The 26,591-nt window shown below is 42.3% G+C and overlaps 1 protein-coding gene across 1 annotated transcript in view; it reads left to right on the forward strand.

The window, feature by feature from the left end:
• The first annotated feature begins 5,069 nt into the window (after positions 1–5,069).
• LOC139286097 (transcription factor SOX-6-like) overlaps positions 5,070–26,591 on the forward strand; it is an 82,901-nt gene continuing 61,379 nt past the window's right edge. The window contains exon 1 of the mRNA XM_070906777.1: positions 5,070–5,100. The gene's annotated coding sequence lies outside the window, so the exon portion shown is untranslated. The remainder of the gene's footprint in view (positions 5,101–26,591) is intronic.

Genomic DNA, 26,591 nt, shown 5'->3' on the forward strand with positions numbered 1-26,591 from the left:
ATTTATGCACGCAGCAATTAATTACAGGCTGGCGCTGGCCTTGTAAATTAGAGGGAGCCGAGGTCGCCCTCATTATTGCCCCTGACAGTTAAAGCCTTGTTTGGGTCGTGACAAGGTTGACTTCAGGCTGGGACAGTGGAAGCTTAGCAGTGGTTGGCCGGTCTTCATACATCTGATATCACTTTGCAACAAATGAAGAAAATTTACTTTCTTGATGAATATGTTATTTTGTACTGTCATTTTTTTCTAACTGGACAGTTTTGCAGTCTTAATGTTCTATATCCCAGGAACCTTTTTTCTCTGTGCAGCCATAGGTCATCATTCCAGGCCTGGTGTTTTGTCTTTAGCGTAATGCCTTCTGTGTGTTTTGAGGGTCTTTCATCCAAATACTTGTGGAGGGGGTTTTGTATAGACCCAGGAGTCAGGCAGGAGACTTCTCACGGTATTGGCCTTTTCATGCGAAGACGCTCTAACTTTTTCCGGCTCCTTCCCTCACAAGGCCCTTCTTTCTTCTCTGTCACGCAGCGATGTGTTTGTGCATACCTTACCAGCCTGACAAAAGAAGGGAGAGATCCTATTCACTTCTGCCTTTGACATTCACCTCTTGTTTTTACAATCTTTCCAAGGCGCGCTGTTTGCACAGTGGAACAGGCTTTGTCTTGAAGAAGCGGACACAATGGCGAGCACCATAATGTAATCTCCTAAGGGTAGTGAGCAGAGGGGTGAGGTTTAGATGTATGTGCTGGCGCTTGCCTCTACCAACCCTCTCCCTCCCTCCCGCCCACCCTTTACTTTAGTAATATTTCATGTTAACAGCGACTTGGGAGAGAATACATGTTGTCACTTAAGCCTCTGTAATGTTCACCTTGGTCTTTTGTGAAGGGAACACAAAGGCTTTTCACTCATGCAAACATCCCCTTCCCTCGTTCCACTTATTAAAGGTGTTCTGAGTAGCAGTTAGCCCACCCGCATGCATATCTGCAACCCTGTCTTTTTTTATCAATATCACTACAAAACGTTTATGTTGAAACATTATCTTTCCCCACCCTAAGCAACCGTTTTAGCAGCCTAAACCCAACCACGCATGGGATCAAAGTCCACCCAACCAATCAACCGCCCCCTGACCCCTGTCCAGAATAAAGGGGTCAGTACGCCTCAACATGAGTATGCTTGTTGGAGTGTCAACAGTGTCCCATACCCCCACTTCCCACACCTTTGTGACACTGGAATTGGAGGGGGGCTGCGTCCCTAACCCTAACCTGAAAGATTTTGAAACTTTCCAAAAAGAACGATGTGACAAGCACGCCCACCTCCCACAAAGACTGACCAGGTGTGGTCTTTCTTCCCCGACTGCTTCTGTCTCTCTTCATGTGGACTAAATGAGTTCGCCATCATACCCTTTTCTCTCTATAATGTCATGCTTTTAGCCACACCTCTGAATGTGGCCGGAAAAACTATAAACACTTTTGCCTTTAAATGTGGTTGCATGACACATCTGACAAACTACACATCCTGGTTTCCAAAAAAAACAAAAAAAACAACATTGCCTGTGAATGTAGTCAAGACAGAAGTTACATTTTCTCTCTATATGTTCATATTTAGTAGGAAATAGGGCTGATATCTGGCAATTCTGATCAAAGTGTGAGCTTTGGGCAAAAACACTAGATCTGAGTGTGAAACCTCAGAGGTCTCATGTTTGGCAATCTATCTGTCGTCATTTCAAAGTGTGAAATGCAGTAAAAGAATCGCTCAGTGATAATAGGAAGATAAGTTGCTTGCTTGCAGCCCTCCAGAGAAAACACAGAGGAATAACAACAGAAACATTACGAGGCCTGTACGACATGGCCAGCGGTCCTCTGGGAGTCAACGTGTGCTATAAGCTCATCATTTATGGGTCAAGTGAACCTCATTCTGGTTTAATTGCCCATATGATTAGTTGGAACCATACTCCGTTTCCTACGGTGCAGACATGGAAGTGGCAGCACCGAGCCTCATGTGGCGCTAAGCTCATTGAGAGAGCTTCTGTCTCATAGAGTTCCATTGTTCTTACTCCAGTGTGTCCGCGTCTGCACAAGTGGCATTGACAGCTGCAACAAGACAACATTTGGGACTGTGCATATTTTGTTGCGTGAATGCGTGCATTCATTGTGCAGGTGCAGGCATCGCTCTTAATATAATACAGCGTATGTCCTCTCCGTGCACCACGTCTTTTACCTCTCTTGTTACTATCTGCAATGCTATGATGTCACGGCTTTGCTTTAGCCAAAAGCAAGTCTCTGGCCTTTCCCTCTGCTGCGTTTCTTTTCCAGACAGGTGCCTTTCTGCCGCTGGCTCAACGGTAGGGTAACATGTGCCATTTTACAGCTGTTGGACAGTGGGCCAAAAAGGTAGCTGTCACTTCCTGCAGTTGTCAGGAGGAGCCTGGAATGGCTTTATAGCCTGGGTCTCCCGTGTCAGCTCCCCCTCAGAGGTGGATGGGAAGAGTAATGGTCGGGCATGTGGGAGAGCTCGAACAAGAGAGGGAGGAGGAAAAATATAGAAAAATGATCGTAACACTCACACGAGAAGGAAATGTTAATGTGGGCTTGTTGTCTGAGAGAGTGTGTGTGTCAGTCTTCAGGTGAAGGTATTATATCACATGATATTATATATATTAGGGCTGATATTAAAATCATGATATTAGTGCAAATTGTTTTCTGATATCAATGTTTCTCTTCACTTAATGTACAGACTGTAGTGTGGGGACGTTCTTGCAAAATAGTATAAATTCATAATAGTGTTATTCAGTTCGATGAACTGTGTTTCAAAGAAAAAACACGTTCAAAACAACATTTCTTACAGCTTGCTTTGTTGTTACAGTTTGGACTCATTAATATGAGTAACTGAATTCTGTAAAGCAACATGAGTCCACGTAGAGCCGACCCTTCTTTCACCTGACATGCATACGTTGCAGCTGACAGAGGGTTGATGCACATGTAGGAGCTTGAAAATCTACAGGGGCAGGTATTCAAATCTATATTCATGAACTCTCCTGCCACACCCTCGATGACATGATAAAACATGGGATTATTTGAGATTGTAGTACAAATACAGTAGTGTATATATACAGTACTCACATGCACGTGCATATCTGCAGAAACGCATGGGCTTTTGTGCAGAATTCATGCATGTTAGTCTGAATGTTAGCGTGTGCGTTTTGCGGCAACTCTCCTTAACTGGGCAGCCAGCTGTCTCTCTGATTACCCAGCATCCTCCAGGTGTCGGTTCTGCCATCTGCAGATGAGTGGCAGGGCGTGTGGAGCGGAGGAATGGAGGGAAGAGAGGGGGGGGAAAAAAATAGAAAAGAAAAAGGAGAGGAAACAGAATAACTGGTTCGGCAGACATCTGGAACGTGTTCAGACGGGTCATCGAGAGCCGCAGAGTGTGAACGGCGCTCAGGGGATTCCAGCTCGCAGTCGCTGGATTGAAAAGGTGGCTTTTAGAGGCCTTTGCTTTTCAGCTTTTGTCGGCCGGCGCTGCTTCTTCTACAAAAAAAAAAAAAAGAAAGAAGTTGCATCTTTACAGAGATGTTTTACACAAGTGTGTGTTTTTGCAGACTATTTGTTATCATTATCATTATCACAAGAACTTCTTAGTGTAAAAGCCTTTGAGTTGTTCGGCTCAGAATTGCCCTTAATTGTGCCCTGAGAGAAAAAAATGCATCCAAGAGAGAATCATTTGGTTGATTAAAGACATGAATAAAAGATCACACATGCCCAGTGTTTGCTTTTTTCTTCATTGTTCTCAATTAGCCTCAAATTGTGGAATCAAAGGCACGTTTGTATTGCGCTCTTTGTACAACTTAGACGCTGTGTTACGGCGCCGTCATGATGCACAGTGATGCATAGAAATGCTGCTGTGGTGTTTTTTGTTGTCTGTCTCTGTGAACACAGCCGCTCTCTTTAAGTCTCTCCTTATTCACTTCAGCTCTTTCTTTAATTAGCGGCCTCCCACTCTCAATTAAGACTAGCTCCCATACTCTCTCAATTTGGGGCCCCCTCGGGGCGGTCCCGTCCTGAACATGGTACCTTCAAAGCGCTCCATCGGCAGTTTGACCTCTTTGATGTTATTATTTGTTTTCTATGACCTCTGGTTTAGCAAATGGCTGTTTGTAGTGTGTGCTTGTGTGCATGTGAGGCTATAATAAGGCTGACCTCAGGTCAGCTCTCAGAGCGGTCTGTTTAAGCCAGGCTGCCCAGGAATGACTAGCTCTCTATCTGATGAGAACAATTTTTTTCCTGCTCTCATTGGAATCAATCTTTGAAAGAAAATATCAGGCATCACTAACTGTATTAAGACTGATTGCGGCCAATTTTTCGACTTCAAAGCTGCATGCAAGAATCACGCTGTTTGTTGTTTGCTAGACTTTGCCTGGCTGAGTGTGTGCCGCTGTTTGTGCAGAGAAATTGCTGTGTGAGAAATACACTGATCCTCTGTTGGCTCTGCTGTGGACTTCACACTGGGCCTCTGTTCTGTCCTGAAGGTTCACTACAGAGGGACCTCAGGTGGGTCGAGAGTGCAGTCGCCGGGCTCCAAAAACACTTCCTGATTCAAATTTTCATACTTTGTCAAACCTCAATTTGTTGGCGGGATGTGAAGAATTTGGTCAGTGTTCATTAAAATGTATCCTGATTCCTGTGGCAACACACTCTTTAAAGGGCCGGTTCAATAAAACGTTCTCACTTACCTGGAATGGTATGTAGCCACGCAGATAGCTCTTGTTTTACTTTCCCAGGCCTTAAGATGTTTTCTGCCTCCATCCCAACACTATGGAAGGGAATGGAATTTTTTATTTTGGAGACATCTCTGACCAGAAACAGAGCTCCTGCTATTTCTTTTGTAAAAGTTAGTTATAATGAAAACTGTGACATCTGTGCAACCGCTATACACTACTTATAAAATGAATATTTCATTTATGGCGACGATGACAAACATACCGCACGGAAAGAAACATGGTAATAATCATTTTCTTCTGTTTCCCTCTTTTTCAGGTGACGTTCATGAATTTTAAAGTCATCCACAAGTGAGAAGAGGGTGTTGGAGTTGAAGTCTCTTATTTCTGTAAGTTTCCCTAATTGATTACTTAAATAAATGATGTTAATTTATTGCACTGCTTTTTGTGCCAGTGTTTGGCACTTTGGATGATGGCTTCCACCAAATGGCAGATAATAAGCTTCCATAGAGAACACATCATTGTTTCCTCGAAGCGGAACGGAGCAACTCTTGCTGGTGTTTGAACACCGCCAGTGGTTGTGTTGGCAGAGCAGCACGCAAAGTCTAGTGTGTGTGTGTGTGTTAGTCCATGTACGCAGCACTGTAGCTGACTCTGAGCATGTCCACTGCTTCTCTCCCCTCCATCGGCACATACAGAACACTTTTGATTTGTTTCACAGCAAATGCAGACCTCCGCTCCGGTTAGTATTCTGCCCCGCGCACCCTCAATAGCTGCTTTCACTTGGGTGAAGAAAGGGGTCTTTTAAAGACTCTCACAGGCATCACTCCAGGAACCTTTCAGCGCCGAGACCTACAGTATGCCTTTTAATGGACTTTCACTCTGTGAGCAATAAAGATTATATCTGGAGTCAAATAGTGCTGTAGGTAACACTAGCCCAAATTAAGCTGGTGAGGTCGCAGTGGCCGATCTCGATGGTTTCAGCAGAGACGGGAGACATATGAAATGCACAGATGGGAGAGGTTGGAGAAAAGAGTGATCTGACCATCTGGCTAATCCCCCTGTTTAAGAATACTTATTAAGGCCCTCTCTAGTGGCCCTTGAGCCGTGTCACCGCTGGGTCAACAAGTGGCCTGTTTGATGCTGGCGGAGTGGACAGACGAGCTTCAGTGTTTGGTTGTGGGTAATAATCTGTGTCCTGCTGGTTGATCGGGGGAGTCCAGTTTCGACGACTTGATTTATGGCTCGTGTAAATCGTCTTGTATCACAATCCAGAGTTATGGTTCCCACCTTGGGGGTTGAGACCCCATTAACGGGTCACAAGATAAATCTGATTATTAACATGATAGAAAAGCAGGAAAAATATATTTCTGTTGCGCAAAAATTAGGTTTATTTTTGTTTAGACTCGTAGCTTTATTTTCTTGAGAATTATTGGATTTTTTTTAAACCTTTTTATAAATAAAAAATAAAACAATTTGAGGAGGACGAGTTGATCTTGCGAACTGGTCAGAACATGGCTGGCTGACATACTGTCGCTTCGTTTCAAGGGTTCACAGGTCAACAACGTTCAGAGGCAGGGATCTTTTGTGCTTTGGAAGATGATATTTTATGACTGACCAGCAATAAAATAATGCAAACATCACAGTCATTAATACGGGCGTCATTTCCTCTGCCTAATTGCGCTGCGTTTGAAGACAGGAATTGTGTCATGATTGGGGAAAACCAGACCACTTAGGTCCACTTTTAATTCCATCAACCTCCCTTAACTTCATCAATTCATCTGGAAACTTGAAATCACATTATTGTGTCGTTTAACATGCAGTTGCTTTTCAAATCTAATTACATGGCGGTAAGATGACAAGTGGACCCTCCTAACAAAATTACTTATGGTCTTTATAGGGTACCGATCATGTCGTGACTGCAACAATTCGTGGTATCTGTTTTATTAGACTCTGGAAGGAAGAGGGTGCTGTGCGTCGGAGTCAAGGCCTTGACTTGTACTGTACATACTGCATCTATAGCTTTGATCAGAAACGCTGGGGTGTGTCCGTGACTAATGTTTCAGATTGGAATCAGAATCAGAAATACTTGATTGATCCCAGGGGGGGGGGGGTTAGACACGATGATCTGACATCATCGGGCAGTTCACAAAGTCTGTCTTGAAACAGGTTCATATTGGTTACAGTGTGTTTACATTCAGAGCGTGGAGAACTAGATCCAGATTTTTATTTGTGTAACCAAAGAACATTAGGAGAATAAGATCACAGCTCATTTAGCCCCCAGATTTACACGATGTGCTGCTCTAGCATGGCATTATAGAATTTTCATCTGAGACATATGCGCTTAACCTGCAAAGTCTTGAACTTAGCTGTAAGTAGCAGCGAGAGAGACTTTGAGAAAAGATTCCAGCCACTTCATACATCATGACAGGCCTACTTGCAGAGCTCTGTTGTTACACATGGTTGCTGTAATGTCAGTCATTTGCAAAGAGTTAGAAAAGTGACCAGACAGCAAGCAGCTGTTGTGCTGATTTGTGGTGAGCTAATGAGCTAATGAGCTCACTGAGGTTACCTGTTTGGCTTCCCCGAAAACAATGTCCTTCTCTGCTTTTTACTTCAGCTTTGTACGTGAACTTCACTGCGTTACAGTGTAAGACGAATCAGCGCTGCTAATGGGCAGCGTCTAACAAAGTTTTGTGTCGTTTCTCAGTACTTAACCTTATGTTAACAGTGAGCTATTATGTCCTCTTGAGCTTGGACATTTAGATAATTGATCTGATTTGTCCACACATATGAAATGTCCATTTAGAGTGGACAGAATGCCTCTCAAGGAACTCCATTTAGCGGTGGGAAAAGAGGACTGAGCTGCAGCGATCTGCTTCGGCCACGCTTCAAGTCAGCGCATTCGTTCATGCGTGCCAGCTCACCAGCACATGTGCGACAAGTACATATGTTTGTGTGTTATGTATTTAGTTGTTTTCCAGGCTGCGTCTGTGTCAATTTATTTGTGTTTGTGCTTGCATGCATGTTTGTGTTTTGCACACTCATGCCTCATCAACATCCCGTCTGAAGCCCATCTGGTTTGCTTTGAAGCGGCTCGTGGAGCTGCAGCGGCGGGGCTGTAAGGCAGGGCCGGGCCAGCAGCGGTTCCTCCCCACTTACACATTAATCCACGGTGCGAGGCCCTCTGCCAGCAACAGTATAGACCGACCCTCGTGGCTACTTCCCAAACCACCCAAGCTCATACCCCACTTTCTCTCTTCTATTGCCCTTGAAATGGGGCCTGCTCTAAATATTATCTCCCCCTGTGCTTTATCCCTCCGTTTATCCCTCAGTCGGCAGAGAGAAGAAAGGAGCCGTGGGGCTGAGTCACTTTTTCCCCTCTTCTCCTCTCTCCAAAACCGCAGGCAGCGGCAGCGGCTTCCTGGAGATGAGCGCTTTTGTCTGTTGTGTGACCGCTGCGGCTTTAGGCAGATCCTCCTCTGATGAGGTAATGCACAGGCTAGATGAGGAGGCAGAGAAAGGAGGGAGGTGAGGGAGGAGAGCAGCCTGAGGATGGATCTATATTTTAACCTTTGCTTCGTCCAGGGAAAGGGAACTCTACGGGGATGCGTGCTCCTTTTCAGCAACACCTTGCTTCACATACTTGGAGGTGGCCGGTGCAGCTGGTGCCCGCTGGTCTTCTCCTCTGCGGTGGGCGCCTTGATGAGGGGCTCCACAACAGTAGGAGAAATCATTATTCCTTCATGTAAAGATTTTCCAAGGTGATCTTGTTTTCCGACCAGCAGCCGTTTTAGTGAGAAGAAATATATACTTTTAGGGAATTATGGCGTCAGTGACTTGTTGGCAGGTGGGAAGGCGGGAAGGGGGAACGTCCCTGTTTATGACATGTTGCTCCTGGTGATTAGTCGACGTGCCTGGATAAAACAGTCAAACTTCCAAAAACATTACACTCCGGTGGTGTCATTTATTCTACCATCAAGAGGTGTCAGCTAATGATGTAAAGCGGACTGAATGTCCACAGCACTATCCCTGTGTGTATACGTATGTGGCGAGAGTGTGACGGGACACGTGAAGTTGCTGTGAAACATCTACTTGACTTGATGTGAGAGTGACAGCGGTTGATTTATGGACAAAATAGGAGACATCCTAAGGTTTCCTTCCTCCGCCTGACCAGAGAGCAGTCCCTATACACCTCCAATGTTCTGTTAACAGGACATAAAACCAACTTTCCCACACAACAACATTTGGCTGAAGTATTAACCTTCTGTAAGAAATGGCTGCCGACTTCAGTGCTGGTGCTGAAGCACATGACACACACACACACACACACACACACACCCCAGGCCAAGCGAAGGAGTTGGCAGTGGAGGGAACTGTAGTACACGAAGAATTGGCAAGACTGAAACTGGGGAAAATGTTGAGGTGAAGTGAGAGTAAATGTGTTTCTTGAATTCAGTGACACTGGAAATGATGAGTTGAGCTTTATTTTTCCGGAAAAGTTACTTATTTTAACTTACTATGATGAATGATTATAAACAATTGTGCTTTTCTTTTCTTTTGTCTTTCTGTACTTGAGAGCGTGAAGCACAGAACTAAATATATAAGACCGTAATTCATAAAGTTGTAATTTTGATGCGTCTTTCTGAATGCTAGACATCACGTCTACAGAAACAATTAAATTAAAGGTTTCAAGAATTTATCAAAATCTCTTTAAACAACATTTTGCAACAGTTTTGACAACAATATTTCAATATTTCTGGGTGTCCAAATCTTAAACTGTTGTGAAATTAATTCTTTCATTATTTGTGTGTTTCAGTTTCTATTTAAGAAAGAAAACAAGCGTAAAAAGTTTTATATGATTCACTCAGATTTCATAATAAGTAAAAAAAAAAAGTTGGACAGAAACCCAGCTTGCGTGCATCTGCATGCGCACACACACACACACACACACACACACACACACACACACACTGTGAGTGTGTATTCAGCAACACTCACAGTTTCTCCACGTGGATCTGCTCATGTCTTTTTTCTCATTTCTCCGGTGACAACTGTTATCTGCTCAGACTTCTGGCCTCCTCTTGAGGAATGCCACCAGACTCGCTGACATTCAGGATAATTGCTTCCTCTTTTAACTGTCATGGGTCATGGGGGTCAGAGGTCAGGGTCAATCTCAGCTGTTGTGCTCTGGGCTACAGGGGAATGCCACCTGGTGCTTAGATCATGGTGATCCGTGCATATTGTTCTCTCCAAACAATGTGCTTCCCCACCTTTTTAAATTCCTCAACATGCCGTAGCTGGAGAAACGTTATTTTCTGCTGTTTGGCTTCCTTCAACATTAAAAAGGGTTTTAAATAGATTGTTTTTGAACGCAGTGTTGCAGGTAGAAAGAAGGAAGGTCGGACCACAAAGCACGTCCTCTGCAACGTTTCTGCTGCAATGCTAACACCTGTTTCTGAGAGACTTCTGGTAGCTTCCCATTATTTTACTGACCCTGAATGCAGCTTACTACCAAACACCAACAACAACCTCATAATTACAGTATTCTCATTACAGTAAAAATCCTGCATCTCATTTTAAAGCTGCCATCAGCCAAAATTAACTGGCCTTAATGGCTGCTGATTGCATTCCTACACTGGCCAGCCTCCATTTTTAGTGATCTGATCGTTTAAGTACATGCTAGCATAATTGAGGTCTCTTCCTTGATTAGATTTGCACCAGCTTTTAACAAAGCCTGCTCGAACTTAATCCAATGAGCCCCATTGTAGGGAGAGCGGAGGGATGACATCGCTCCTGGTTAGCTTCAAAATCAACCGAGCCGTCGAGCAATTAGAGGCCACGCTGATAAAGAGGCTGAACGACTAAAACTAATGACAACAATGTCTCTCAAGGCTCACAAGATAACAAGTGGACAATTGAGCTGTAATGCACAACATGAATGACCTTTTTTTTTACTTTGTTAAGACACCGACGCTTTAGAATAGGCTTCGAAATGAGAATTATTTCCGTGAGTTTAAGTTCAAGGCCTCACTTTAAAAATTAAAATGCTTTTAATTAACAATACGGCATGATGCAACAAAGAAATAATCTGCTCTTTCAAAATGACATGAAGGCAAAGAAACATGGTGTTTAATAGGAATTAGTTTATCAAGCATGGGCCTGTTCTGACTGGAGCCGTCACATCCAGAGAGTTCATGTCGCCGCTGCATCTCCTCTGCTTTTGTCTGCTCAGCAAATGACGCCGGCGGCGAGGCATGTCGATGTCTTGGGTGGATATCGCGCACTCAGCGGACCTGACCCACTGGGACCGGAGCGTGCGGCCCAGCAGGGTGTAGAGGTGTCGGCTCTGGCTGTGTCCTCTGGTGACACCTGCCTGTCCGTAATCACAGTTAGAGACTAAACCTCCTCCTCCTGACCTGTGACTGTGTGTCACACACTCAATCCCCTAATCTTCTCCTTTGTTCTCTGTCACCATCAATTAATCATTCAGCTGGAGTCAGCCAGAGGGACGTGTGTGTGTGTGTGTGTGTGTGTGTGTGTGTGTGTGTGAGGATACTCGCCTGTGCTTGAAAACTTTAATTAAACTTACCGTTAACTGCTGTATGCATCTATGTGTCTAAGACGTTGGTTGCATGTGAATTAATGCTGGAATGATTAGTCTATGGACAGAAAATTAACAACTATTTTGATAATTGATTAATTGTTGAAGTCATTTTATTTTAAGCAAAAAAGCCCAAATATACACATCTTCTCAAAAGTGAGTATTTTGTGGGTTTTTTTAGTCCTTCATGACAGTAAAATTAAAATCTTCGGTTTCACAAAACAAGCGATTTAAAAACACCAACTTGGGCTTTGGGAAGTTGTGATGAGCCTTTGTCACTACTTTCTATAAACCAAATGATCGATTACTTGAGATAAATAAGTGGCAGATAAATCGATAATGAAAATATTTGTTGGGTGAATCCGAGTCCCCCTAACCCGACCAAAAGGCTAACAAAAACAATAACACCACACACCTGAGACAGATTTAGTAAAGTTTATCTCCATGTCACCTTACAGCCTGCTATTAGACTTGGTCTAATTGATCGACCAGATCAGGGTCTAGATTGAGAACAGGAAGCGTTTCGACTGAGACAAGACTCTCCTTCTCTCCGCCTCTTCTTCCCCTCTGTTCGGCGTCTGTAAACCCTCCTCTATTCTCAACAATAGGATTTCACTCTCATTATAAATAGGTCTGAACAAGTCGTAGCTCACCTGTTCAAGCTGTAACTAACCCAGAACTATTTCACTAGTTCCCCTTGGGGTTCAGTGATCTGGCCCATGAGGTGCCAGGGGAAGAGCAGGCATGCTGGTATACTGGAGAAAAAGAAACTTATTTTTATTTTGGATGCAGGCCCAGTTCATTAAGGACCGTTTTGGAAATCAAAAGCAGTTTCAGGATGTTTTTTTGCATTTCTGGTTGTTAATGTTGAACTCAATCATTCAGCTTTGGCAGAACAGGAATAGCAGGTTAGAAAAAGGGACATCAGCACACACACACACACCACAGAGCGCATACATAGAGAGCCTACAGAGTATATACACCACCTTATCTGGATCCTGTGTACAGGTGATTGTTGACAGTAGCTGATATGCGGTGAGATAAATATGATTTGACTTTGATTTACAGGGGAAACAATGCAGTATTATATGAGCCAGGGACACTTAAGACTGGAGTAACTGTGATATGAACACAGGCCAAATTTATGTGCGTGTGTGTGTGTTCAAGAGGGCAAACAGCTTCGGAGTATGTTTGTTAAAGCCTTTGGATGAGGCTCCAAAATGCTTGGCTCCCTTTCAAATGCTGGATCACTTGCTGATAATAGAGACAGATTTTTGATGCCGTTGCCAATTTGTCGTTATTGAAAGATAGGCGTTTAGATATGCAGTCAAAAGTGCTGCGTACAGGCATCGCTGAGGAAAAATATACAAATGCAAATGATTTATCATCTGGATGCTATTAATTTAACCTATGGAGTCTTACTCAATAATTAATGTCTATTGGCATATGACCCTATAAGCCATACAGTAAACAGCATGTCTCATAACTATGTATGAGATCTTGTAGTTAGCTAATATATAGCTGAAAGGCCCAGAGACAAGCCCTGGGTCTTAATAAATCAGCCATATCTAATGAACCCCCTAATTGTGATTTACAGCCCGCAGGCGATGCGATGGAGAGAAATGGCTGAAAAGAGAGAGAGCGAGAGAGAGAGAGAGCAGTCAGAGGACGAGAGTTTCCTCATCCAGCGGAGCAGCAGGCAAAAAAAGAAACGCAGCTTTATTAAAAACGCTGCTTCCTTCCAGCAACTGTGAAATTCTTGCGTGAGTCTCACGAGAGGTTTGTCAAGATATGATACTTAATGCGATAAAAATCAGAACAGCTGGACGAGTAACCGTTATACTCACAGTCCAAACGAGAGAGAGAGAAGAGATATTTATACCTTCACTAAAAGTAGTAATCTACCCGTTCCAGTTTCCTTTTTCAAATTGGTCATTTATTACATGTGGTGATTTTGCTTTTTCCCTGGAAGCAGTGCTGTGACATACATTTCTTTGGATGTTTTGCTGTTGATGTTCCAGTTGCTGTTTGCGGTGCTCTGTTTTTGTTGCTATCGCTTTGCAGTTCTTCTCCTATTTATTCCAGACTAACTGAAAACATGTGGCTCGTCGCTTCTGCGCCAGAATATTTTTCTCATTAAAGACCGATCAACATCTGCCCTTCAGAACAACAAATGTAAAAGCTTTTATGAACCGTCTGTAGAATAGAACCACTACTGTTCTAAATGCTACTGTGTTGTTTGAATTGATGAAGCTGAGCAAAACAGAAATGTATTGATATGAAAGGTTTATTGCCTGATGCACAAACGCCAGACTTTCCACGCTTGACGTCAGTCATGTTGGACTGAACAACCCCACCTGAGTCTTAAACATTAGCCCTGATTCAAAGGCTTAAGTCCATGTGAATAACGGCTGCTGTGATTGGATAGATTAACGTGCGACGTGGTTTGAAGTGAGGCCTTGTGCGCTATATGAACAATGTATATTCGCTGTGGGCCGGTAAAGGACAATGGATACCTTGTGCAATAGAGAGAGCCTCTGACCTTGCTGCACACACTCACACCTCTCTACATTCAACAATGTGAGCGTGTACATGTGTTTTTACTTGCTTATGTTCGTATTCCAGAGAAAGGAAGAGCGTGACTTATTCACTTTCCTCGCCCGGTTTTTCCCAGCTAGTATGACCTGACCACAGAACTGCCCTACATGTGTTTATTGTATACAGGCCACTCGTCCACGGTATCAGATGCATCTTATCGAGCCACACATAACTGTTTCAAATCACCTAGCCCGTTTCCCATAATACACATATACAGCTAGACACACTCGCGTACTCTCTATAATGAGTGGCTTCAGCCAGACCAGGGGACACACCGTGGAAAGGATTAGTCTGGATTGTGACAGCTCGACATGCCGGGGGACACTGACATGCCACCAACTGCCAGACAAGACAACTGCCGGAGAGGAGAAGAAGTTTTCATGGTGCTCCACTGCTGCTTCAGTATGACCTCCCTCACTCCTCCTCTACCTCCTTCACACTGCTTTCGAGTCTCGTTCCGTAGATAAACAAAAGTTCAACAGTAAATTGAGGCCTGACAGCGTGTAGGAGATAAGAGACAGAAGAGTTTTTATTCTCTGATGTTTTAGATACTGTAGATTACAATAATCTAAGTATAAAAATAAGTTATTTTTAATGTCTGTTCTGAGGTCATTTGGCTTAACAAAAACATTTAAAAAGTTAGAAATGCCCAGTTAGAACAGTTAGAAAAGGTTTTTAACTGCCTCTGGAGCCAAATCTTAAATGTATATGTTATAAAACACAAAAGAGCATAAAATGAATGAAATTATGAATTTCATATCTCAGATTGTGAAATTATGCAAACATCATGTTATACTATTGGTTGCATTGATCTTGAGGCCATCTGGATACGAGTGTCACATGAATGTGTTAAAAAATTGAATTACATTCCTACACATCTCTTCTCTCTGTATATGTGACAAAGTCATACACTGCCAAATGAGTAGAAATTAAATCCTGTGTTCTGAGCACCGATGACTTGTTAGAACCATCTGTACACATTATACATTCAGGCCGGTCAATAATTCAATACAAATATGTTGTTTTTCGACCGACCGAAAGTAGCATGCCTCTGAATAATGCAGCCATTTCATGCTAACAAAGCTGAGGAAATCCTCAAAGATCTTTCTCAGATAGGGAACAAAGCTCATTGTCAGAGGATAGAGAGGCAACTGGGATTACAAAGGGGGCATCCAGTGAAACGACTTGTCAGTCCTAATCTGGGATTATCTGGTTTTCGCGCCTCCTGGGCGCTTTAAAAGCCACCTGTTTGGACGCTCCTGCAGATGATGTGACACTCTAGAGCTCCTTGTTTGGTTCTAATTCTATTGTTTACAACAGTTTTAGATTATTTTCTTTTTCCATTCGGAGGACACAATCTAACAAATCTATTCATAACTATACTACTGATTTGAATGTGCTAAAATAAAACACATGTATTAAATCTATTCAGTTTTTCTGGTCCCTTGCAGGACCTTGTAGTCCACCATATTGAAGTAACAAGTGTGGTTATGTCTCTGCACCAGTGCCACCAATAAATTGTTGTTCTGTATGTGATTTTTATTCTAATTAAGAATATGTGCATGGTCTGCGATGCCTTTGCAGTTTATTGTCTGTGTCGCCAAATCAACAACTGAACCTCATTAACATTTAATGTAATTGTTTTCCACTTTTAGAGAGGTTTTGTCCCTCTGTGCCATCATGTCCACTCAGCTCAAATGCAGTAAATTAACATTGAATAAACATGGATGTCTGATGATTGTTCTTAGCTGTGGACCCTTGTGTCCTGCAATGACTTATTGAAGCTCACTTTTTTCTGCTGCTAGCCTCAGGGCTAATGCAATCACTCTGAAAAATGTGTGAGGGCAGCTGTCGTGTCGCCACAGGCCTCTATCATGACTTTCTACTGTTGATGTCACCCTGAAATAGACTTTACTGCCAATGATACTTTTGAAACTTAACCATTTGGAAAGTTAACCCCACTTTGATTGCTTATTCTGCTTAATTGATTTGATGTAAAGTACAGTGAACATATTTGCATTCCTTTAGGTGCTTTATAAAAATATATATAGAGATATTTTTACATATGGAAGGATGATTTAAAAAACAGTTAATGTCTTTCTTCCTTGGAAAAAGGACGAACATAGCTTCATCTATATTCTTAAGATAATAGGATTTCCTCTTGTTTACAGCTTCAACTATATGGAGAGGTCAAAGCACAACAAGGATTAAAACTTGTGTAACAAGCTTATTTGCCCATCACAGTGGCATTATGGACGTCCCCAAAGAGGTCAAAGGTAGCCGGTGGGATAATAAGGATAGTGGCTTGAAGTGAGAGGACATGTGGTGGTTCGATGCTTCATAAGCTCCTGTTGATACACAACGTGTTACCTCCTCCTGTACGGTGTTTGTCAAATGGCGAGCTGTACGTGCTTTAAGCTGATATAGATCAGAGGTGAGAGAGGTGAGGAGAAAGAGAGATGATGGAGGGAGGGAGAGTAGAGTGAGCGTCGGTGTAGAGAAAGAGGATGTATAACTACATGCACTCGTGAGATCTTTGTTGACGGAATGACAGCTTCTTACCTTTAAAATAATTTAGTACCTAATACAAGTGTCTCTTTATAATAATAATATGGCACCTTATCCTCAAATATTTCATTTTTAAGCGTTCTGTTGTTCAGAACTTCCTTAACAAACCTTTCTGGATGAGGTTTGTCGGCACTCTATACCTAAGGCAGAAATTACGCTATTAAATGTCATCAGTTATTTTGTCTGATGTATTGTTGAGGCATCCCTTTCTGGTGGCTTTGACACCCTTGCTAATATCATTGTTATGTACTGTTTTGAAACTGCTCCTGATTGGTTTATGTATTGTCACGTCCACTTCTAGCAGATCAACTTGTGGGGTTCCACAGGGTTCTAGTCTTGGTCCTCTTCTATTCTTACTAGCCTGTTTTTTCTGGGCCAAGACGTAATTTCCAATTTCAATATTTCTTTTCATTTCTTATGCTGAGGATATAGAGATATATCTGTCCATTAATCCATCAGAACTCCCATCTGTTAACTCACAAGAAACAACTGGAGCAGAATTCAAGTCTTCGATGTCCAGTAATTTTATGATTTGTGATGTTAACTGCTGATAAAACCAAAGAGGGTCTTTGGTCCTCAAGCAAATAGAGAGGATGTTAGGCAGGTAGTCTGATTTAGAATATATTGCAAACAACAGGCTACAAGTCTTGGGGTGTTTTTTTGACTGATTTGAATTTTGCTTAAAAGTTTAGCAAAATTACAAAATTACAAAAAGAAAGTTGTAATTTTCTATAACTGCTAACATACAAAGACATCTGGTTCCATTTTCATTGTTTATTTCTATTAAGCGCTGTATTAAGTCTGCTGTTTTATGGGCAGAATTTGTCTGTTTACATGACGGCATAGCTACCTGGACAATTTGGTCTGGTCTACTTTAAGGATTAAGAGACAAAATATTCTCACTGACCAGGTCTTCTAACTACCGTGGGCAGGAGGTAGCAGACAAACGGTCCTTTTGAGCCACCGAGTGTTGACTTTGGTCTTCAATGGTTTCTTCAATGGTTTACTCTGTATCATTGCCATGAAGTAGATAAATGTATATGTGTACTGTATTTGTGTTAGCTCGGGGTGTGTTCGTGAGCCAGGAAAAATAACAAGCACAAGGGAGGGTGTTGGTCAATAAGGCCACTTCTGGATTTCTTGGGGTCTGTGGTTTTGGTCCGGGTCCCTGGACACAGAGACCCGGCATAGTGGTGTTTTTACGCCCGCCGTACAAGCGAGGCATTCATCACTTTTTGAGTGTTCCATCGTTGGCTTTGATTTAGATTTTCCATCAGCAGGACTAATGGAGACATCAAACCCCATGTTTGCTCCAGGTGTCCATCTGATGAGAGACAAAATCCTTTAATTGAAATGTTTGTGAGTATCAAAATGCTCTGTAGACGTTGGATAAAGTGAATTTCTCTCCACATTTTCCTCCATGGAATAGGTAGGGAATATGTTTTGGGAATGTTATATTATAATAATGTAATGATAATTTATCAATCATTTCTCATTTCTGCATCACGGGAAAACCCACTGAAATCAAATATTGTTGATGCTATTAGCTACTTTAAAACCTTTAATTGTATTTTCAGGAATATCTAGAACTTTTTATGTCCATTAGGTCTTCTGTCCAATAATGGAATCACTCTTTTTGCTTTTTTAATGATCGTTGAATGGATTTACTAACAGTTTTACTTTTCATATAACCTTAGAGATTTACTCAACTGTCATTGTGAACTATCACCAAACTGATTAGGAATATCAATGTACTTGATAGGCCAGCCAATAACCAACCAGCTAATAACCGCCATTCTTCAGTTCCATCTTCCTGTGGCTTCTGTGGCTGTACCACTGGCCTACTGGCCTGTTTGTACTGGTGTGGTGTGTCAGCACTACACCTCCCAGGCAACACATGCCAGTCAAACAGTGTTGGCTGTGATATCTTTGTCTGGTCAGTGATGGTTGCTGTTAGGGCTGAGTGAAACGGATTCAAATTGCTATTATGGTATATATAACTTAAATGATATTGTTTCACTGGGCTTTAAACCGAAAAAACACGAATATTACAGTTTTTCAAATGAAAGCTGCAATATGTTGTTTCTGTTTTAGAATTAAATCACTCAATTCAATAAGAGTTAATTCAGTTTTCCTCTGTACCCTGCCTGAACTCTGCCCCCGCCCTTCCACTCCGAGCGCCTTGTGGTTGCAAATACCTTCTAACGAGGTAAATACATAGCGCTCTTCAGTGAAACATACTGATGGTCACACAATAAATTCTGTTTACCGGAGAATCGTGAAAGGATTTGGTTATAACAACTGATTGATGTACACGCTGTTCTTACCCGACCGTCGCGCACAGTATCTGCCTTCTGGTTACCTCCCTTCATTGTTTCACTTGAGTCATGAAAAGGTCAGAGAATACCTCCAGTTGCATGCGATAAGCAACTACAGCTTTGAAATAGAGCAGCTACTTGTTGTCTCTCCTGGCTACAGAGCCACAGAGCTGCCTCTTTCAGTGAAATCCATGTTAATGGGTTGGAATTTCAGAAAACAAAACTGCTTTTCTTGCTATTAAGGCAGTGACGAAATGGGCTGGTTTGGGGGTAACTGGCGTTGCTATTGAACGTTTCTATTTTGGGTAAAAGAGCTGGGACGAGGGAATCTCTGGGAGAAAACAGGGCAGCGTGTGTGCGTTCACATTCCACATGTCTGACCTATGACAGTGCCCTCTGTTTGCAGCGCTGTGCGATGATCTAATGAGAGTCCAGACAGACCCAAGATTTAGGAGCTGGGAGAGCCGTTCTCATACAAGGCCAATTCTCTTCAAGTTAGTTTTTTCATTATTTATCCAGGGAAAGTAACTGAGCACACATGTTCTTTTTAGCAACGCCCTGCTACTCATTCACACCTGGGAGTTGCCCCGTACCAACCACAAACTCTACTGATGGCCACCAAACAACTTCACTGCAGCAATTAAGTTTGAAAGAGGTGGGCATGCAGGAGGCAGGGGCATTATGGGAAGTGTAGGATCCGGCATTTTCTTTTTAGCTTGACCCTTTCAAGAGAATAAAAGTCAGGATATCTTGGCCTCTGGGACTTTGCTTTTGACCATTTTGTAAAAACAAGCTGCCTCTTGTGAGTTCCTCAACTGGAGTACCACTTAAAAGGATAATTCCAATTCATAATCTCAGTTGGATCTTGTTTTTTGTAGGTTTGACCAACATTTCAGTTGGTTCAAAGTTTACAGACACACTTCCTGGTTCAACTTTGACCTACCGTACTTGTCATAGTTTGCAGTGTAAATGAGGGATTATTGCAAACAGCATGTCATCATGTCATATGTATTTACCTCCAGATATGGTGGTAAATATTATGGATAAACTAGCTGACTGGTCGCTTCCCCAGTGGACTTTGTTATAGGGATGTTGCCAGATCTCAGTAGTTATTTTGGGTGAGTTCGATGTTGTTGTTGTACAGATAGAAATGACAAAACTATAGAATAAGATCCAAGTTGTAAAAAAACAGAATTATTCTTAGTGCGTTGCTCAAGAGAACAGAATGGCAGTTGTTGTTGAATGCTATTGGAAGGATACCACCAATAATGTCATCTTTCCAGTGATTTAGCTTGCGTTGCTACAGTTTCTGGTTGCTAATACAGAGGACTCCTCTGTTTTTCTATCAAACCTTCAGTTTCCCTTTGCTTTTCTTTCATTGTATTTTCTTGTTGAGACTGTCCAACAGACAAACATTTCCAAGGAAAGTCCTCAGTTTTCTTTCTCCCCGTTTCTTCTCTCCTCTCATTCTCTGTCTCTCTTTCTCTTTGGTATTTCCCACTTCCTCAGTTCTATCCAGCTGGGACGGCTGGAGATTTTACACCCAATTGGTCGAGTCGAAGGCCTTTGTCGGAGCCCTTCTCTCGCTCCACAAGTGGCAGAAGGGACCTGGGTTGTGAATGGCGCTTTGTGTACTGTTTTTCTAAGAGGGGGCCCTCTCTCTCCCGCTCTCATCTGTCACAGGTCCCTCTCCGTCCACGCTCCACAATGCCTGATTGTTTCTGCCAAGTCGCCAGGTTCCAGGCCAGATCTGAACAACGCTTTCCTGCCAAATTCCGACCCCGGTTTTCGTTTTTCTTCCACTCACAAAGGGATTCTAAGTTACTGTCCACATTTTAGAAGGGGGACTTAGCTTGCTGTCCACCAGCAACAGTTTGTTGAATGTGTCTCTGAGCTAAAGGCTGTAAGAATTTCCATAGGCAACAAAGGAGGGAAGGGAACTTGAACCAAAATGCTCAAAGAGAACAGTAGGTAACATTGCTGAGCATACCTTCATTGTGATTATTAGTTACATTAGGTATATAGCATGCAGAAGTTCAGAAGTTAACCCTACTTGTGGGATGATCTTCCCAACCTGATTTCATGCTCATAAAAAACTAAAACTAAAATGCACGAGGACAAAAAATTAAAACTCTTCACTCAACAGTGCATGCTCTGTTTAGTTTTCAAGCAGGCAATCTCACCAGTATCACTTTCCAAGAAATATTTTAGACAGGAGACCTGCTTTCAGGGGAAGCACTTGATGTTTTTCTAGATGTCTGACAATATGAAAAGGCTTTCGGAGAGCCTCAAGGCGACGTGTGAGACAAATTGATTTGTTTTTCAGCTATCAGTGTAACATTATCATCATGTTGCTGTTTCCTGAGAGTGACTCCACGTAGCCAAACTCATTCTTTTGTTGGTCTCGTTGGGAGACGGTTGCTCCTTCAGCAATAATCACTCAATTTCTTGCGATGTCTCAGTAGGGAGGAACCTGATATGGCCAGGAATAAGAGCTGCGGTCAGAAGAAAAACCCATATCTCCAAAATATTTCCAGTTCTTCAGAAATGAAAAGAAAAGACAAATAAATGCTTATTTTCTTGTAATGGCCGTGCATCTTTTTTTAGTGCAGTGTTCAAAGGGAACCTTGTTTAATCAGAAAAGGCCGTCTAATGTTTCTCTGTAAAAGTAGTGATGTCTGGTTTTAGTGATGGCTGACATCCCAGAGCACAGCACAGTATCTCTCTGTTTTTCTTCATGTCATGACAGAAGCAGCTGCAACACATAACTGGGCTGGATGGGAGTTCCTCCTCTATTACAGCCCATTACGGTTGTACCTGATGCTTGGTGCTTTATTCTGTTTTATCAATGGGGTTGTTTAAATCATTTACACTCTGGATTCATTCTTCTTGTCATCAACTCTGGTTCCCATCTAAAAGCAAAAGTAAGTAAGTCATGTTTTTAAAATAAAATGTATTATGTATGTTCCCCAATCATTAGCATGAAGACACATTTCTGTGTTTATTTATTACCTCAAAACTGTGGGTGACGTATGTGCCCGTCGTTTTATTTTACAACTTCTGAAGGTATCAACAAATATGTGAAAAGCTGGAGAATTCATTTTAAAGTTGGCTGTAATTTGAAAATATGTGTTTCAGTGTTGCACTGAAAACAAATCCTCTCCGTTCATCTCCAACAACTCTAACAAGTCACGTGATAAAGACGGCCGTAGCTCCTGAACTCATTCCACAGCAATGAATTGGTAGAGCTTAACATTTGCCATGTTAGTTAAACAATGGAGCCATCTAAACAATAGTAATGTGATTCTTTGCCTGATGACGAGTGCATGAAGTATACTGTTTTCCTGCCCCAACCAATCACAAAAGGCCTTGTGGCATGCTTACCAACAAACCCCTGTACTGTTGCGTGATGAGACCATATCAGTGGCAGCGAGTTATGAGGCTGGGCATTCCTGGCCATATGAGACACAAGTTCCAAGAAACTAAGTCTTAAGCTCCCCCATAAACACAGCACCAGCAATATTGTCAGCTAAATATAGGCTCTCCTCTGCCTTCTCCCTCCCAGGCTCCCCATCGCTCTCTCATCGCTTCAGTGTGGGTTGCAGGAGTTGATCATGGATTAGTGATTTGCTGTTTGTTGGTTGTCTCGGGTCTTATAATCTCATGTACTCATACCGCTGTGTAAAACAACGGAGGTCTGGGGGAATTTAAACCCCAGACTGACAGCTCTCGCCGTTCCAATCAGTGAAATCAGGATGTGGGTGGAGCGATGAAGCTTTCAAACAACTCACACACGAACTATTTCAAAGTCAGACTTCCCCTAGACTTTAGGAGAAGTGACTACAACCATTGTTTATGACTGACAGAGGTCTACCAGGTGCAGCAGTCGTGGTGGTGGTGAAAAAAAACAGAGCCTTAATTTATTCAAATATCAGTCTAGCATTGTAACTATGCAAGTCTAAACATGCTCAACAGAAAAAACATACAATCACTAAAACCTCTGTCATTTAACAAGGAGCTGTGGCTGCACGGCACCATGTGCATGACGAGGTGGTTCTGTGATTTTCTGTGAGAGGAGCTGCAGAGTCGTTTGATCCATTGTAAAAAAGATTGATTATATTGTATTTAGCTTGTGCTCTCATCTGGACCAACTTACAGTGAGGTAATGCTAGAATGATCTTCAGTTTGCTTATTATCAAGTTTTGGAGCAGTACAGCATGACAACAAAGACTTCAGAAAGATGACGCCAGAGAGAGAAACACTGTTTTCAGCAAAAAGTGAAATTGAGCATGAATGACAGAAAAGACTTTGAATCGTTTTTTTGCTAAATTAGAGTAAATTAGACAAGTATTGCAGTTGGTTTGCAATCTACAGTAGAAGTGAAGTAGACACGATGGCGTACTCTTCACGGTTCTTCAACATCTTCAGGTCAGAGCTGAGGTTTCTTGCCATTTCCCAGCCTTCCACCTGCACAACACAGTCACTGCAAACTGCAATCTGACGACATGCACAGAACATCATGACCCTCAGGATCCCTTTAAAACATTCACACCCACGTGGACGGTCAGAGCTTTCTCCAACTACACAGTTTGGATCTACAGTGCATCCGGAAAGTATTCACGGCGCTTCACTTTTTCCACATTTTGTTATGTTACACCCTTATTCCAAAATGGATTAAATTAATTTTTTTCCTCAAAATTCTACACACAACACCCCATAATGACAATGTGAAAAAAGTTTTTTTGAAATTTTTGCAAATTTATTAAAAATAAAAAACTAAGAAATCACATGTACATAAGTATTCACAGCCTTTGCCATGAAGCTCAAAATTGAGCTCAGGTGCATCCTGTTTCCACTGATCATCCTTGAGATGTTTCTGCAGCTTAATTGGAGTCCACCTGTGGTAAATTCAGTTGATTGGACATGATTTGGAAAGGCACACACCTGTCTATATAAGGTCCCACAGTTGACAGTGCATGTCAGAGCACAAACCAAGCATGAAGTCAAAGGAATTGTCTGTAGACCTCCGAGACAGGATTGTCTCGAGGCACAAATCTGGGGAAGGTTACAGAAAAATTTCTACTGCTTTGAAGGTCCCAATGAGCACAGTGGCCTCCATCATCCGTAAGTGGAAGAAGTTCGGAACCACCAGGACTCTTCCTAGAGCTGGCCGGCCATCTAAACTGAGTAATCGGGGGAGAAGGGCCTTAGTCAGGGAGGTGACCAAGAACCCGATGGTCACTCTGTCAGAGCTCCAGAGTTCCTCTGTGGAGAGAGGAGAACCTTCCAGAAGGACAACCATCTCTGCAGCAATCCACCAATCAGGCCTGTATGGTAGAGTGGCCAGACGGAAGCCACTCCTTAGTAAAAGGCACATAGCAGCCCGCCTGGAGTTTGCCAAAAGGCACCTGAAGGACTCTCAGACCATGAGAAACAAAATTCTCTGGTCTGATGAGACAAAGATTGAACTCTTTGGTGTGAATGCCAGGCGTCACGTTTGGAGGAAACCAGGCACCACTCATCACCAGGCCAATACCATCCCTACAGTGAAGCATGGTGGTGGCAGCATCATGCTGTGGGGATGTTTTTCAGCGGCAGGAACTGGGAGACTAGTCAGGATAGAGGGAAAGACGAATGCAGCAAAGTACAGCGACATCCTGGATGAAAACCTGCTCCAGAGCGCTCTTGACCTCAGACTGGGGCGACGGTTTATCTTTCAGCAGGACAACGACCCTAAGCACACAGCCAAGATATCAAAGGAGTGGCTTCAGGACAACTCTGTGAATGTCCTTGAGTGGCCCAGCCAGAGCCCAGACTTGAATCCGATTGAACATCTCTGGAGAGATCTGAAAATGGCTGTGCACCGACGCTTCCCATCCAACCTGATGGAGCTTGAGAGGTGCTGCAAAGAGGAATGGGTGAAACTGCCCAAAGATAGGTGTGCCAAGCTTGTGGCATCATATTCAAAAAGACTTGAGGCTGTAATTGCTGCCAAAGGTGCATCAACAAAGTATTGAGCAAAGGCTGTGAATACTTATGTACATGTGATTTCTCAGGTTTTTTATTTTTAATAAATTTGCAAAAATCTCAAAAACTTTTTTCACGTTGTCATTATGGGGTGTTGTGTGTAGAATTTTGAGGAAAAAAATGAATTTAATCCATTTTGGTATAAGGCTGCAACATAACAAAATGTAGAAAAAGTGAAGCGCTGTGAATACTTTCCGGATGCACTGTATGCATGCACTTTTCCTTATTCGTGTCTTTTGTCTCTTGTCTTTTGTTCTCTCAGTTCATCTCACATTGACATTTGGTTTCAGTATGTTATCTTAGTCTTTATCAACTCCCTCTGTAAATCATGTGTTTTCACCTTTTGCTGTCTCCCACACATGCACTCTGCAGCCTTGCTCCCTCCCTTCAGATATTTGACTGAGGGTCAGATTTACGTTTAAGGGCACCCAGGAGGCTGCGTATTTCAGAGATGGACAGCCAGCTGTGATTTACCGAGCGCTAACACTGAAGTAGCAATCTGTTTTGCTTCACAGAGGTTGTGTGTGTGTGTGTGTGTGTGTGTGTGTGTGTGTGTGTGTGTGTGTGTGCAGAGTGGCGGGAGCAAAAACAATTCATAACAGTCCAATGCTCTTTCTGCTGGAATTTGCATTGTCAGTTGTCATCTAGAAAGTTTGTGTGTGCGTGTGTTTCCTGCTGTGGAATTGTGTGTGTGTGTGTGTGTGTGTGTGTGTGTGTGTGTATGTATTATTACTTACAAGCACCAATTAGCCGTTAAAGTCCTTGCTAGTGTGCTTGTGTTCATATTTAAAATAAGAATTTAGGGCTGAGATTAGGAGAGGGAATAAATGTGGTCAATGAAATAATCATAACTGTAGTGCAACAAAGGGAAGTCATTACACTAAATGATGTATTAGCTTAATGACTCTCAGCCGGAGGCTTACATTAGAAAAACAGATTTTTCCACAGAAACTCAGTAACGCAGCTTCTGCTTTTCTAACAGCTCTGAGGTGACGTGATGATGCTGCTTAATAGGTTAATAGATTATCCCCATGGCAGTGTGTGCGCCCAGTGTGCATGTGTGTGTGTGTGAGTGTGTGTGTGTGTATGAATGTGCCCGATAAATGCCAAAAATATGATGATGTACTTTAAATTGCTTGTGTGTGAGTGAGCTGTAATTACATCTTTAGCATTCATGTGTCTGCATTTTAAATAAAGTTGTGGTTCTGAATCAGCTATTCAAATGCGTGGTTCTGAGATCTCCAGTGTTTTTTGTGGCTTCGGTATGCAGCCAGTGGTGGACACATTTTTTAAGATTACTTGACGTGCTCAAAGTAGAGCGCCCTGTATTTGTGCACATAAACAGTGCACATTGCTATGTGCCACAATCTATGAAGCGTCATAAAAAAAAGCTGATTGTAAAGTCCATCTGTCATGAACACGCTTTCTAAAACATCAGCAACTATTTGTAGAAAATTCCTCAAAACGTTCAATAATGATAATAAATAAATAAAATTTAAAAAATGCACGTACGTAAATGCAAGTACATGTTAACATTTTAGTGTACTTTTACTAATATAAATACACCTAAGCAAATTAAGAAGCCTACCAACAATAAATAGAGTAAACTAATAATGATTTATGAGCTAAGTCAGGTAAATATTTAGGTTTCCTTTAATAATCACAATAGTTACAGTAGTAAATGGCTGTCAGGTTAAAACTGTACTGACGTAGTGCATGAAAGCACATAATAAGTACCAAAATATATGTTCACTGTAAAATTAGA

The sequence above is a fragment of the Enoplosus armatus genome, chromosome 6, assembly GCF_043641665.1.
Source record: "Enoplosus armatus isolate fEnoArm2 chromosome 6, fEnoArm2.hap1, whole genome shotgun sequence".
Lineage (NCBI taxonomy): Eukaryota > Metazoa > Chordata > Actinopteri > Centrarchiformes > Enoplosidae > Enoplosus > Enoplosus armatus.